Genomic DNA, 16,597 nt, shown 5'->3' with positions numbered 1-16,597 from the left:
ATATGGGACGGGTCGATAGAAGAACCATCATTGCTTCATGGGGTATATGGGACGGTCGATAGAGGGACCATCTTTGTTTTATGGGGTTTATGGGACGGGTCGATAGATGGACCATCATTGTTTTATGGGGTATATGGGACGGTCGATAGAGGGACCATCATTGTTTTATGGGGTATATGGGACGGGTCGATAGATGGACCATCATTGTTTTATGGGGTATATGTGACGGGTCGATAGATGGACCATCATTGTTTTATGGGGTATATGTGACGGGTCGATAGAAGGACTATCATTGTTTTATGGGGTATATGTGACGGGTGGATAGAGGGACCATCATTGTTTTATGGGGTATATGGGACGGGTCGATAGATGGAACATCATTGTTTTATGGGGTATATGGGACGGTCGATAGAGGGACCATCATTGTTTTATGGGGTATATGGGACGGGTCGATAGAAGGACCATCATTGTTTTATGGGGTATATGAAACGGTCGATAGAGGGACCATCATTGTTTTATGGGGTATATGGGACGGGTCGATAGATGGACCATCATTGTTTTGTTGGGTATATGGGACGGGTCGATAGATGGACCATCATTGTTTTGTTGGGTATATGGGACGGGTCGATAGATGGACCATCATTGTTTTGTTGGGTATATGGGACGGGTCGATAGAAGGACCATCATTGTTTTATGGGGTATATGGAACGGTCGATAGAAGGACCATCATTGTTTTATGGGGTATATGAAACGGTCGATAGAAGGACCATCATTGTTTTATGGGGTTTATGGAACGGTCGATAGAAGGACCATCATTGTTTTATGGGGTATATGGGACGGGTCGATAGATGGACCATCATTGTTTTATGGGGTATATGGGACGGGTCGATAGAGGGACCATCATTGTTTTATGGGGTATATGGGACGGGTCGATAGATGGACCATCATTGTTTTGTTGGGTATATGGGACGGGTCGATAGATGGACCATCATTGTTTTGTTGGGTATATGGGACGGGTCGATAGATGGACCATCATTGTTTTGTTGGGTATATGGGACGGGTCGATAGAAGGACCATCATTGTTTTATGGGGTTTATGGAACGGTCGATAGAAGGACCATCATTGTTTTATGGGGTTTATGGAACGGTCGATAGATGGACCATCATTGTTTTATGGGGTATATGGGACGGGTCGATAGATGGACCATCATTGTTTTATGGGGTATATGTGACGGGTCGATAGATGGACCATCATTGTTTTATGGGGTATATGGGACGGGTCGATAGATGGACCATCATTGTTTTATGGGGTATATGGGACGGGTCGATAGATGGACCATCATTGTTTTATGGGGTATATGGGACGGGTCGATAGAAGGAACATCATTGTTTTATGGGGTATATGGGACGGTCAATAGAGGGACCATCATTGTTTTATGGGGTATATGGAACGGTCAATAGAGGGACCATCATTGTTTTATGGGGTATATGGAACGGTCAATAGAGGGACCATCATTGTTTTATGGGGTATATGGGACGGGTCGATAGAGGACCGTCATAGTTTTTATGGGGTATATGGGACGGTCAATAGAGGGACCATCATTGTTTTATGGGGTATATGGGACGGGTCAATAGAGGGACCATCATTGTTTTATGGGGTATATGGGACGGGTCAATAGAGGGACCATCATTGTTTTATGGGGTATATGGGACGGGTCAATAGAGGGACCATCATTGTTTTATGTGGTATATGGGACGGGTCAATAGAGGGACCATCATTGTTTTATGGGGTATATGGGACGGGTCGAAGGAGGACCATCATTGTTTTATGGGGTATATGGGACGGGTCGATAGAGGGACCATCTTTGTTTTATGTGGTATATGGGACGGGCCGATAGAGGAACCATTATTGCTTCATGGGGTATATGGGACGGGTCGACAGAGGGAGCGTCATAGTTTTATGGGGTATATGGGACGGGTCGATAGAAGGACCATCATTGTTTTATGGGGTATATGGGACGGGTCGATAGAGGGACCATCTTTGTTTTATGTGGTATATGGGACGGGCCGATAGAGGGAGCGTCATAGTTTTATGTGGTATATGGGACGGGTCGACAGAGGGAGCGTCATAGTTTTATGGGGTATATGGGACGGGTCGATAGAAGGACCATCATTGTTTTATGGGGTATATGGGACGGGTCGATAGAGGGACCATCTTTGTTTTATGTGGTATATGGGACGGGTCGATAGAAGGACCATCATTGTTTTATGTGGTATATGGGACGGGTCGACAGAGGGAGCGTCATAGTTTTATGGGGTATATGGGACGGGTCGATAGAAGGACCATCATTGTTTTATGGGGTATATGGGACGGGTCGATAGAGGGACCATCTTTGTTTTATGTGGTATATGGGACGGGCCGATAGAGGAACCATTATTGCTTCATGGGGTATATGAGACGGGTCGACAGAGGGAGCGTCATAGTTTTATGGGGTATATGGGACGGGTCGATAGAAGGACCATCATTGTTTTATTGGGTATATGGGACGGTTCGATAGAGGGACCATCATTGTTTTATGGGGTATATGGAACGGTCGATAGAAGGAACATCATTGTTTTATGGGGTATATGGGACGGGTCGATAGAGGGACCATTATTGTTTTATGAGGTATATGGAACGGTCGATAGAGGGACTATCATTGTTTTATGGGGTATATGGAACGGTCGATAGAGGGACCATCATTGTTTTATGGGGTATATGGAACGGTCGATAGAGGGACCATCATTGTTTTATGGGGTATATGTGACGGGTCGATGGAGAGGCTTACAGTTTTTATGTAGAATATGTGGAGGGGCGATGAAAAGGCCACCATTGACTTATTAGAGACATGTGGCGGGACGATGCAGCGGCCATCATTGCCTTACTGGGTACGTGTGTCGGGACGATGGAAAGGCCGTCATTGTTTTATTGGTTCATGCCATGCTCTCTGATTGGCTGCTCCTGATGGAGATGACATGGAAACAATAGCAACCACATATTGCTTTCCCCGCATTGCGATTTCTAATTGCTATAATCATCTATAGAACCTCGACATTCAGATAAGAGTTCCTGGTTGATGAATCGACCAACCCACCATTACCTCAGTATTGCCTCCATGTTTCCAAGCGACTGAAGCACGTCTGTCAATAGCACCTGTTCGCTCTCATTAATGTACCCTATTGATTATTGCTGGGATATGAGTGCAGTTGCAATTGACATTTGTTTATGATAATAACTTGTTCATGAATGTGAATAGGTGCTGGCAATGCTATCTTAGTAAGAATCAAACCAGCAGTGGTAAAGGGAAGGAGTACCATAGATATTTAAATGACATTTCAAACCATCTTAATAACTTGTATCCCAATAGAACCAATTTTGACATCTAAAGACAATTACCTATCACATAAAACCATAAACATTCCAATGGTTACACCTTGAAGCACATACGGGGCTTGTGTGTTTGAGGTGTTACCAGAAGATTCTCAGAAGTCATAGTAACAAGGGGTGAGTTGTCACTGGAGAGACGCAATTTAATCTACAATTATCTTTTATATGCCCGAGGGGTGGTTAGGTAGCCTAGTGGTTAAAGCGTTCGCTCGTCACGACAAAGACCCGGGTTCGATTCCCGACATGGGTACATTGTGTGAAGCCCATTTCTAGTGTCCCCCGCCGTAATATTGCTCGAATATTGCTAAAAGCGGCGTGAACCCATACTCACTCACATTGTTATATATATATATGTATGTGTGTGTGTGTCTGTGTGTGTGTGCGTGCGTGCGTGCGTGCGTGCGTGTGTGTGTGTGTGTGTGTGTGTGTGTGTGTGTGTCTGTCTGTGTGTGTGTGTGTCTGTGTGTGTGTCTGTATGTGTGTGTGTCTGTGTGTGTGTCTGTGTGTCTGTGTGTGTGTCTGTGTGTGTGCATGTGCATGTGTGGTGTGGTGGGGAGGATGGGGACTGTGTTGTACTAGTATTTGAAAACAAAATGCCCTAGGCAACCAAAACAATGCTGGCACGTCGATGTCCTGATTAAAAAGTGTGGTGTTTCAAAACCAAATGTTCAGGTCCTCCTTTCAGAGATAAGACTATGTCTTCAAACAGCGTCTTTAACGAACATCCCAAATATTTTATTCAACAGATGTTGAATTCAAAGTGCCGTGTCGTGCTTTGATTTTGCCAATCCGATGAGAAATTCCGATTCATCTGAACAAGGAAAGAGATCAGACCGGGCGGAAGTGCAGTTGGAGCCCATGGGAATGCCTATTTCTTGCCTCAATGTCCTATCCCCACATGTCAAGGCGCATGTATATGTATCTATGAGGAAGTCCAGCATTTCACATAGCGTTCTCTCAGTACAAATATTATTCATATGATATTTGCTTTCCATAGTTGGCAAATTGTCCTGAATCCTTGAAGATATAGATATAACTATATCCATGATCACGGCGTCTTGCATCTTCCCGAGACAAGAGCATCCACCAGTCAATATCAAAGTCTAGTTTTCACCCTTGCCATTTCAAGCCTACTTTTCACTGCTCAAACAAACGCTTTGGGCTTGACTATCGCACATATCCATAGTCCAATCAGATAACTTTTTTTACAAAAATAGAGACATTTGCGCTGAAATTACAATTAAGCGAAGACAAATAGTTTCGAATCCTTTCCAAGTTTTCAATCAACACGCCAACGTATTTTGTGCCTATATGTAGTTAAGAGCAAACTTCATTGTGTTTTAACTCGAACGACTGAAAGCTTATCGCAGTGACAGGCGCGGTGCTATCTTTAGACAACCTATGTTTATGTTACCGCGATGTGCAATGTAATTTGATACTGTGTCGTCTGTGAGTCTCTATTTTTGGCATCAATAAGTATCTTAACTGTGCTAATCTGACATTTGTTTGTCTGTCCGGGATGAAATCTTGAATATTTTCGTTATCTGTTCGACCACGTCGTCTGCCATGACATTCGACATACATAATAGCAGCGGTCTGATTGGACATCGCATTTTCATTACAAAGGGCACAAGTCGTGCTCTACAAGGGCTGGCGCCACGATCGAGCCAAGACAAATAGGACTGAACCGGCAAGCGTGAAAACTAGACTTTGCTAAAGTTGACACTTGAAGTTATACAATACTCATAACTTGATACTCCCGGGTCGGCATCCACACAAGATACAATACATCCCACACACTCTATCTGAATACACTTCCCGGGTCGGCATCCACACAAGATACAATACATCCCACACACTCTATCTGAATACACTTCCCGTGTCGGCATCCACACAAGATACAATACATCCCACACACTCTATCTGAATACACTTCCCGGGTCGGCATCCACACAAGATACAATACATCCCACACACTCTATCTGAATACACTTCCCGGGTCGGCATCCACACAAGATACAATACATCCCACACACTCTATCTGAATACACTTCCCGGGTCGGCATCCACACACGATACAATACATCCCACACACTCTATCTGAATACACTTCCCGGGTCGGCATCCACACACGATACAATACATCCCACACACTCTATCTGAATACACTTCCCGGGTCGGCATCCACACAAGATACAATACATCCCACACACTCTATCTGAATACACTTCCCGTGTCGGCATCCACACAAGATACAATACATCCCACACACTCTATCTGAATACACTTCCCGGGTCGGCATCCACACAAGATACAATACATCCCACACACTCTATCTGAATACACTTCCCGGGTCGGCATCCACACAAGATACAATACATCCCACACACTCTATCTGAATACACTTCCCGGGTCGGCATCCACACACGATACAATACATCCCACACACTCTATCTGAATACACTTCCCGGGTCGGCATCCACACAAGATACAATACATCCCACACGCTCTATCTGAATACACTTCCCGGGTCGGCATCCACACAAGATTCAAAACATCCCACTCACTACCTAAATAGTTACTCGGGTAGGCATCCCTACAAGGTACAGTATATGTTAGTCAAAATACTTTTTTTTAAATAAAAACAACAAATACAGGATTGACATAATATATTCACGCAGTATTACAAAGAGAATAACTAAAGTATCGTGTGACGTCAGTGCTGGTGTTGCGATTTTATCAAATAACATTCTCCCCCTAATTGCTTGAAGAAAACATTTATCATTCTATCTGTTGAAATGTAAGCATATAGCCTGCCACAAAAATTACATTGATGTGGGATATATTCTTTAAAAATATATTCAGGATCATAAATTTAAATTTTTAAAATATCTGATTTTGTACCTGTAGCAGGAAAATATTTAATCTTGATACAAAATCCCAGCATGATTCTGATTTTGACTCGTAGCTTGACAGTGTTGCGAAAAGTCAATAACAAAATCGTTTACAGGGAGCTGCGATTACCGCTGCTTGTTCATAATCAAAGTAACGAAGTGAATGACTTCCAATCAGGAGACATGTTCTTTGTAGAGAGAGGGTTGTTTTATAGTGAAGACAGGACCTTGGGAACTACACACAATAAACATGATTATATTACAAGCTGGACAATCGCCAGTAGAAAGAAGACGAAACGTATACTGTTTCTGTTTTATCATATTCTGAACAACATTGCCCCAGAGTATCTTGTTTGTTTGTTTGTTGTTTTACGCCGCACTCAGCAATATTCCAACTATATGATGGTGGTCTGTAAATAATCGAATCTGGACCAGACAATCCAGTGATTGGCATCATGAGCATCGATCCACGCAATTGGGATCAATGACATGCATCAACCGAGTCAGCGAGCCTGACCACCCGATCCCGTAAGTCGCCTTTTACGACAAGCATAGTCGCTTTTTACAGCAAGCGTGGGTTGCTGGAGACCTATTCTACCCCGGATCTTCACGGGTCACCCCGGGTATCTGACTACTTAGTACTATGCAGATTGCTCTACTGTGCTTTAAAAAATCTTAGAAAATTTGTTAAGCATAATCGGTAAAATATGGCTTCTGTCTGTTTCTATACGATTTAGGAAAGAAACGATTAAAAGAACGAAATAGAAATAGTAAATTATCTAATTATTCTTCTTCAGACAAATACTCATATTGAAAAGGGAAATAAAATGTTTCCCTCACACTACATTACGCTAAATCCGTGTTAGCTGAAGTATGAATGCAATAGAGACGGTATTTAAGCCACATGTATATCTCGGATTCGACAAACTAGCAATGATTAAAAAATAGCGGAGACACGAAAACGAAGTGCTTGTAACAAAATGTATTGAACCAAGGTGCTTGTTATCGCGTTCTTTTACGCTACAGCTTCTACTTGATGTGTTTGTATGTCGTCCTCCGTTACCAAATACATTGAATCAAGGTGCGCGTCACCTCGTTCCTTCAGGCTACAGCTTCTACTTGATGTGGTTGTATGTCGTCGCGTCACCTCGTTCCTTCAGGCTACAGCTTCTACTTGATGTGTTTGTATGTCGTCCTCCGTTACCAAAGACATTGAATCAAGGTGCGCGTCACCTCGTTCCTTCAGGCTACAGCTTCTACTTGATGTGGTTGTATGTCGTCCTCCGTTACCAAATACATTGAATCAAGGTGCGCGTCACCTCGTTCCTTCAGGCTACAGCTTCTACTTGATGTGTTTGTATGTCGTCCTCCGTTACCAAATACATTGAATCAAGGTGCGCGTCACCTCGTTCCTTCAGGCTACAGCTTCTACTTGATGTGTTTGTATGTCGTCCTCCGTTACCAAAAACATTGAATCAAGGTGCGCGTCACCTCGTTCCTTCAGGCTACAGCTTCTACTTGATGTGTTTGTATGTCGTCCTCCGTAACTAAATACATTGAATCAAGGTGCGCGTCACCTCGTTCCTTCAGGCTACAGCTTCTACTTGATGTGTTTGTATGTCGTCCTCCGTTACCAAAAACATTGAATCAAGGTGCGCGTCACCTCGTTCCTTCAGGCTTACAGCTTCTACTTGATGTGTTTGTATGTCGTCCTCCGTTACCAAATACATTGAATCAAGGTGCGCGTCACCTCGTTCCTTCAGGCTACAGCTTCTACTTGATGTGGTTGTATGTCGTCCTCCGTTACCAAATACATTGAATCAAGGTGCGCGTCACCTCGTTCCTTCAGGCTACAGCTTCTACTTGATGTGTTTGTATGTCGTCCTCCGTTACCAAAGACATTGAATCAAGGTGCGCGTCACCTCGTTCCTTCAGGCTACAGCTTCTACTTGATGTGTTTGTATGTCGTTCTCCGTAACTAAATACATTGAAAGAAGGTGCGCGTCACCTCGTTCCTTCAGGCTACAGCTTCTACTTGATGTGGTTGTATGTCGTCCTCCGTAACTAAATACATTGAATCAAGGTGCGCGTCACCTCGTTCCTTCAGGCTACAGCTTCTACTTGATGTGGTTGTATGTCGTCCTCCGTTACCAAAAACATTGAATCAAGGTGCGCGTCACCTCGTTCCTTCAGGCTACAGCTTCTACTTGATGTGTTTGTATGTCGTCCTCCGTTACCAAAATCATTGAATCAAGGTGCGCGTCACCTCGTTCCTTCAGGCTACAGCTTCTACTTGATGTGTTTGTATGTCGTCCTCCGTTACCAAAAACATTGAATCAAGGTGCGCGTCACCTCGTTCCTTCAGGCTACAGCTTCTACTTGATGTGTTTGTATGTCGTCCTCCGTAACTAAATACATTGAATCAAGGTGCGCGTCACCTCGTTCCTTCAGGCTACAGCTTCTACTTGATGTGGTTGTATGTCGTCCTCCGTTACCAAAAACATTGAATCAAGGTGCGCGTCACCTCGTTCCTTCAGGCTTACAGCTTCTACTTGATGTGTTTGTATGTCGTCCTCCGTTACCAAAAACATTGAATCAAGGTGCGCGTCACCTCGTTCCTTCAGGCTACAGCTTCTACTTGATGTGTTTGTATGTCGTCCTCCGTAACTAAATACATTGAATCAAGGTGCGCGTCACCTCGTTCCTTCAGGCTACAGCTTCTACTTGATGTGGTTGTATGTCGTCCTCCGTTACCAAAAACATTGAATCAAGGTGCGCGTCACCTCGTTCCTTCAGGCTTACAGCTTCTACTTGATGTGTTTGTATGTCGTCCTCCGTTACCAAATACATTGAATCAAGGTGCGCGTCACCTCGTTCCTTCAGGCTACAGCTTCTACTTGATGTGGTTGTATGTCGTCCTCCGTTACCAAATACATTGAATCAAGGTGCGCGTCACCTCGTTCCTTCAGGCTACAGCTTCTACTTGATGTGTTTGTATGTCGCCCTCCGTTACCAAAGACATTGAATCAAGGTGCGCGTCACCTCGTTCCTTCAGGCTACAGCTTCTACTTGATGTGTTTGTATGTCGTTCTCCGTAACTAAATACATTGAATCAAGGTGCGCGTCACCTCGTTCCTTCAGGCTACAGCTTCTACTTGATGTGGTTGTATGTCGTCCTCCGTAACTAAATACATTGAATCAAGGTGCGCGTCACCTCGTTCCTTCAGGCTACAGCTTCTACTTGATGTGGTTGTATGTCGTCCTCCGTTACCAAAAACATTGAATCAAGGTGCGCGTCACCTCGTTCCTTCAGGCTACAGCTTCTACTTGATGTGTTTGTATGTCGTCCTCCGTAACTAAATACATTGAATCAAGGTGCGCGTCACCTCGTTCCTTCAGGCTACAGCTTCTACTTGATGTGGTTGTATGTCGTCCTCCGTAACTAAATACATTGAATCAAGGTGCGCGTCACCTCGTTCCTTCAGGCTACAGCTTCTACTTGATGTGTTTGTATGTCGTCCTCCGTAACTAAATACATTGAATCAAGGTGCGCGTCACCTCGTTCCTTCAGGCTACAGCTTCTACTTGATGTGTTTGTATGTCGTCCTCCGTAACTAAATACATTGAATCAAGGTGCGCGTCACCTCGTTCCTTCAGGCTACAGCTTCTACTTGATGTGTTTGTATGTCGTCCTCCGTTACCAAAAACATTGAATCAAGGTGCGCGTCACCTCGTTCCTTCAGGCTACAGCTTCTACTTGATGTGGTTGTATGTCGTCCTCCGTTACCAAAAACATTGAATCAAGGTGCGCGTCACCTCGTTCCTTCAGGCTACAGCTTCTACTTGATGTGTTTGTATGTCGTCCTCCGTTACCAAAAACATTGAATCAAGGTGCGCGTCACCTCGTTCCTTCAGGCTACAGCTTCTACTTGATGTGTTTGTATGTCGTCCTCCGTTACCAAAATCATTGAATCAAGGTGCGCGTCACCTCGTTCCTTCAGGCTACAGCTTCTACTTGATGTGGTTGTATGTCGTCCCCCGTTACCAAAAACATTGAATCAAGGTGCGCGTCACCTCGTTCCTTCAGGCTACAGCTTCTACTTGATGAGGTTGTATGTCGTCCTCCGTTACCAAATACATTGAATCAAGGTGCGCGTCACCTCGTTCCTTCAGGCTTACAGCTTCTACTTGATGTGTTTGTATGTCGTCCTCCGTTACCAAAAACATTGAATCAAGGTGCGCGTCACCTCGTTCCTTCAGGCTACAGCTTCTTCTTGATGTGTTTGTATGTCGTCCTCCGTTACCAAAAACATTGAATCAAGGTGCGCGTCACCTCGTTCCTTCAGGCTACAGCTTCTACTTGATGTGGTTGTATGTCGTCCTCCGTTACCAAAAACATTGAATCAAGGTGCGCGTCACCTCGTTCCTTCAGGCTACAGCTTCTACTTGATGTGTTTGTATGTCGTCCTCCGTTACCAAAAACATTGAATCAAGGTGCGCGTCACCTCGTTCCTTCAGGCTACAGCTTCTACTTGATGTGGTTGTATGTCGTCCTCCGTTACCAAAAACATTGAATCAAGGTGCGCGTCACCTCGTTCCTTCAGGCTACAGCTTCTACTTGATGTGTTTGTATGTCGTCCTCCGTTACCAAAAACATTGAATCAAGGTGCGCGTCACCTCGTTCCTTCAGGCTACAGCTTCTACTTGATGTGTTTGTATGTCGTCCTCCGTTACCAAAATCATTGAATCAAGGTGCGCGTCACCTCGTTCCTTCAGGCTACAGCTTCTACTTGATGTGGTTGTATGTCGTCCCCCGTTACCAAAAACATTGAATCAAGGTGCGCGTCACCTCGTTCCTTCAGGCTACAGCTTCTACTTGATGAGGTTGTATGTCGTCCTCCGTTACCAAATACATTGAATCAAGGTGCGCGTCACCTCGTTCCTTCAGGCTTACAGCTTCTACTTGATGTGTTTGTATGTCGTCCTCCGTTACCAAATACATTGAATCAAGGTGCGCGTCACCTCGTTCCTTCAGGCTACAGCTTCTACTTGATGTGGTTGTATGTCGTCCTCCGTTACCAAAAACATTGAATCAAGGTGCGCGTCACCTCGTTCCTTCAGGCTACAGCTTCTACTTGATGTGTTTGTATGTCGTCCTCCGTTACCAAAATCATTGAATCAAGGTGCGCGTCACCTCGTTCCTTCAGGCTACAGCTTCTACTTGATGTGTTTGTATGTCGTCCTCCGTTACCAAAAACATTGAATCAAGGTGCGCGTCACCTCGTTCCTTCAGGCTACAGCTTCTACTTGATGTGTTTGTATGTCGTCCTCCGTAACTAAATACATTGAATCAAGGTGCGCGTCACCTCGTTCCTTCAGGCTACAGCTTCTACTTGATGTGTTTGTATGTCGTCCTCCGTTACTAAATACATTGAATCAAGGTGCGCGTCACCTCGTTCCTTCAGGCTACAGCTTCTACTTGATGTGGTTGTATGTCGTCCTCCGTTACCAAATACATTGAATCAAGGTGCGCGTCACCTCGTTCCTTCAGGCTACAGCTTCTACTTGATGTGTTTGTATGTCGCCCTCCGTTACCAAAGACATTGAATCAAGGTGCGCGTCACCTCGTTCCTTCAGGCTACAGCTTCTACTTGATGTGTTTGTACGTCGTTCTCCGTAACTAAATACATTGAATCAAGGTGCGCGTCACCTCGTTCCTTCAGGCTACAGCTTCTACTTGATGTGGTTGTATGTCGTCCTCCGTAACTAAATACATTGAATCAAGGTGCGCGTCACCTCGTTCCTTCAGGCTACAGCTTCTACTTGATGTGGTTGTATGTCGTCCTCCGTTACCAAAAACATTGAATCAAGGTGCGCGTCACCTCGTTCCTTCAGGCTACAGCTTCTACTTGATGTGTTTGTATGTCGTCCTCCGTAACTAAATACATTGAATCAAGGTGCGCGTCACCTCGTTCCTTCAGGCTACAGCTTCTACTTGATGTGGTTGTATGTCGTCCTCCGTAACTAAATACATTGAATCAAGGTGCGCGTCACCTCGTTCCTTCAGGCTACAGCTTCTACTTGATGTGTTTGTATGTCGTCCTCCGTAACTAAATACATTGAATCAAGGTGCGCGTCACCTCGTTCCTTCAGGCTACAGCTTCTACTTGATGTGTTTGTATGTCGTCCTCCGTAACTAAATACATTGAATCAAGGTGCGCGTCACCTCGTTCCTTCAGGCTACAGCTTCTACTTGATCTGTTTGTATGTCGTCCTCCGTAACCAAAAACATTGAATCAAGGTGCGCGTCACCTCGTTCCTTCAGGCTACAGCTTCTACTTGATGTGGTTGTATGTCGTCCTCCGTTACCAAAAACATTGAATCAAGGTGCGCGTCACCTCGTTCCTTCAGGCTACAGCTTCTTCTTGATGTGTTTGTATGTCGTCCTCCGTTACCAAAAACATTGAATCAAGGTGCGCGTCACCTCGTTCCTTCAGGCTACAGCTTCTACTTGATGTGGTTGTATGTCGTCCTCCGTTACCAAAAACATTGAATCAAGGTGCGCGTCACCTCGTTCCTTCAGGCTACAGCTTCTACTTGATGTGTTTGTATGTCGTCCTCCGTTACCAAAAACATTGAATCAAGGTGCGCGTCACCTCGTTCCTTCAGGCTACAGCTTCTACTTGATGTGGTTGTATGTCGTCCTCCGTTACCAAAAACATTGAATCAAGGTGCGCGTCACCTCGTTCCTTCAGGCTACAGCTTCTACTTGATGTGTTTGTATGTCGTCCTCCGTTACCAAAAACATTGAATCAAGGTGCGCGTCACCTCGTTCCTTCAGGCTACAGCTTCTACTTGATGTGTTTGTATGTCGTCCTCCGTTACCAAAATCATTGAATCAAGGTGCGCGTCACCTCGTTCCTTCAGGCTACAGCTTCTACTTGATGTGGTTGTATGTCGTCCCCCGTTACCAAAAACATTGAATCAAGGTGCGCGTCACCTCGTTCCTTCAGGCTACAGCTTCTACTTGATGAGGTTGTATGTCGTCCTCCGTTACCAAATACATTGAATCAAGGTGCGCGTCACCTCGTTCCTTCAGGCTTACAGCTTCTACTTGATGTGTTTGTATGTCGTCCTCAGTTACCAAAAACATTGAATCAAGGTGCGCGTCACCTCGTTCCTTCAGGCTACAGCTTCTACTTGATGTGTTTGTATGTCGTCCTCCGTAACTAAATACATTGAATCAAGGTGCGCGTCACCTCGTTCCTTCAGGCTACAGCTTCTACTTGATGTGGTTGTATGTCGTCCTCCGTTACCAAAAACATTGAATCAAGGTGCGCGTCACCTCGTTCCTTCAGGCTACAGCTTCTACTTGATGTGGTTGTATGTCGTCCTCCGTTACCAAAAACATTGAATCAAGGTGCGCGTCACCTCGTTCCTTCAGGCTACAGCTTCTACTTGATGTGTTTGTATGTCGTCCTCCGTTACCAAAAACATTGAATCAAGGTGCGCGTCACCTCGTTCCTTCAGGCTACAGCTTCTTCTTGATGTGTTTGTATGTCGTCCTCCGTTACCAAAAACATTGAATCAAGGTGCGCGTCACCTCGTTCCTTCAGGCTACAGCTTCTACTTGATGTGTTTGTATGTCGTCCTCCGTTACCAAAAACATTGAATCAAGGTGCGCGTCACCTCGTTCCTTCAGGCTACAGCTTCTACTTGATGAGGTTGTATATCGTCCTCCGTTACCAAATACATTGAATCAAGGTGCGCGTCACCTCGTTCCTTCAGGCTACAGCTTCTACTTGATGTGTTTGTATGTCGTCCTCCGTTACCAAAAACATTGAATCAAGGTGCGCGTCACCTCGTTCCTTCAGGCTACAGCTTCTACTTGATGTGTTTTTATGTCGTCCTCCGTTACCAAAAACATTGAATCAAGGTGCGCGTCACCTCGTTCCTTCAGGCTACAGCTTCTTCTTGATGTGTTTGTATGTCGTCCTCCGTTACCAAAAACATTGAATCAAGGTGCGCGTCACCTCGTTCCTTCAGGCTACAGCTTCTACTTGATGTGTTTGTATGTCGTCCTCCGTTACCAAAATCATTGAATCAAGGTGCGCGTTACCTCGTTCCTTCAGGCTACAGCTTCTACTTGATGTGGTTGTATGTCGTCCCCCGTTACCAAAAACATTGAATCAAGGTGCGCGTCACCTCGTTCCTTCAGGCTACAGCTTCTACTTGATGAGGTTGTATGTCGTCCTCCGTTACCAAATACATTGAATCAAGGTGCGCGTCACCTCGTTCCTTCAGGCTTACAGCTTCTACTTGATGTGTTTGTATGTCGTCCTCCGTTACCAAAAACATTGAATCAAGGTGCGCGTCACCTCGTTCCTTCAGGCTACAGCTTCTACTTGATGTGTTTGTATGTCGTCCTCCGTAACTAAATACATTGAATCAAGGTGCGCGTCACCTCGTTCCTTCAGGCTACAGCTTCTACTTGATGTGTTTGTATGTCGTCCTCCGTTACCAAAAACATTGAATCAAGGTGCGCGTCACCTCGTTCCTTCAGGCTACAGCTTCTACTTGATGTGGTTGTATGTCGTCCTCCGTTACCAAAAACATTGAATCAAGGTGCGCGTCACCTCGTTCCTTCAGGCTACAGCTTCTACTTGATGTGTTTGTATGTCGTCCTCCGTTACCAAAAACATTGAATCAAGGTGCGCGTCACCTCGTTCCTTCAGGCTACAGCTTCTTCTTGATGTGTTTGTATGTCGTCCTCCGTTACCAAAAACATTGAATCAAGGTGCGCGTCACCTCGTTCCTTCAGGCTACAGCTTCTACTTGATGTGGTTGTATGTCGTCCTCCGTTACCAAAAACATTGAATCAAGGTGCGCGTCACCTCGTTCCTTCAGGCTACAGCTTCTACTTGATGAGGTTGTATATCGTCCTCCGTTACCAAATACATTGAATCAAGGTGCGCGTCACCTCGTTCCTTCAGGCTACAGCTTCTACTTGATGTGTTTGTATGTCGTCCTCCGTTACCAAAAACATTGAATCAAGGTGCGCGTCACCTCGTTCCTTCAGGCTACAGCTTCTACTTGATGTGTTTTTATGTCGTCCTCCGTTACCAAAAACATTGAATCAAGGTGCGCGTCACCTCGTTCCTTCAGGCTACAGCTTCTACTTGATGTGGTTGTATGTCGTCCTCCGTTACCAAAAACATTGAATCAAGGTGCGCGTCACCTCGTTCCTTCAGGCTACAGCTTCTACTTGATGTGTTTGTATGTCGTCCTCCGTTACCAAAAACATTGAATCAAGGTGCGCGTCACCTCGTTCCTTCAGGCTACAGCTTCTACTTGATGTGGTTGTATGTCGTCCTCCGTTACCAAAAACATTGAATCAAGGTGCGCGTCACCTCGTTCCTTCAGGCTACAGCTTCTACTTGATGTGGTTGTATGTCGTCGCGTCACCTCGTTCCTTCAGGCTACAGCTTCTACTTGATGTGGTTGTATGTCGTCGCGTCACCTCGTTCCTTCAGGCTACAGCTTCTACTTGATGTGGTTGTATGTCGTCCTCCGTTACCAAAAACATTGAATCAAGGTGCGCGTCACCTCGTTCCTTCAGGCTACAGCTTCTACTTGATGTGGTTGTATGTCGTCGCGTCACCTCGTTCCTTCAGGCTACAGCTTCTACTTGATGTGGCTGTATGTCGTCGCATCACCTCGTTCCTTCGGGCTACAGCTTCTACTTGATGTGTTTGTATGTCGTCGCGTCACCTCGTTCCTTCGGGCTACAGCTTCTACCTGATGTGGTTGTATGTCGTCGCGTCACCTCGTTCCTTCAGGCTACAGCTTCTACTTGATGTGGTTGTATGTCGTCGCGTCACCTCGTTCCTTCAGGCTACAGCTTCTACTTGATGTGGTTGTATGTCGTCCTTCATTGAGAAGGAATCCGGCTTGGCGCCCGGCGTTTTCTCTGTGAAGTTGTGAATAGTCGTTCCATCAACCATTATCTGAAATATACACACAGATCAATTTTTCTTCAAAGGTTTAAATTTTTCAATGAGGACTTTCCATTAATTGTAGTGTGAGAGAGTGGCAGACCGACTGACTAAGTGAGTGTCCTCCTTGCTCATCCTACCCACCCACTTTCGCGATGTTGACGCGATATATCACGATGTGTAAAATCTTATGAAATATGGTCCAGGGGCGTGTGTGCGTGCGTGCGTGCGTGCGTGCGTGTGTACGTGCGTGTGCGTGTGTGAACTCTCCTTACTTTGTTT

The 16,597-nt window shown here is 45.2% G+C and overlaps 1 long non-coding RNA gene across 2 annotated transcripts; it reads right to left on the bottom strand.

Moving 5' to 3' along the window:
- Positions 1–14,566: 14,566 nt before the first annotated feature.
- Positions 14,567–16,332, bottom strand: LOC125376936. 2 transcript variants are annotated; one of them, XR_007219397.1, is made up of 2 exons: positions 15,786–16,332; positions 14,567–15,730 (listed from the first exon to the last, which is right to left on the bottom strand). It is a non-coding gene; the product is annotated as an uncharacterized LOC125376936 (long non-coding RNA). The 2 variants fall into 2 exon arrangements; XR_007219396.1 differs by having other exon boundaries at positions 15,841–16,332.
- Positions 16,333–16,597: the final 265 nt, after the last annotated feature.

Source organism: Haliotis rufescens, unplaced genomic scaffold, assembly GCF_023055435.1.
Source record: "Haliotis rufescens isolate VD_foot unplaced genomic scaffold, xgHalRufe1.0.p SCAF_8, whole genome shotgun sequence".
Lineage (NCBI taxonomy): Eukaryota > Metazoa > Mollusca > Gastropoda > Lepetellida > Haliotidae > Haliotis > Haliotis rufescens.
This window is presented reverse-complemented; position numbering and strand designations above follow the sequence as displayed.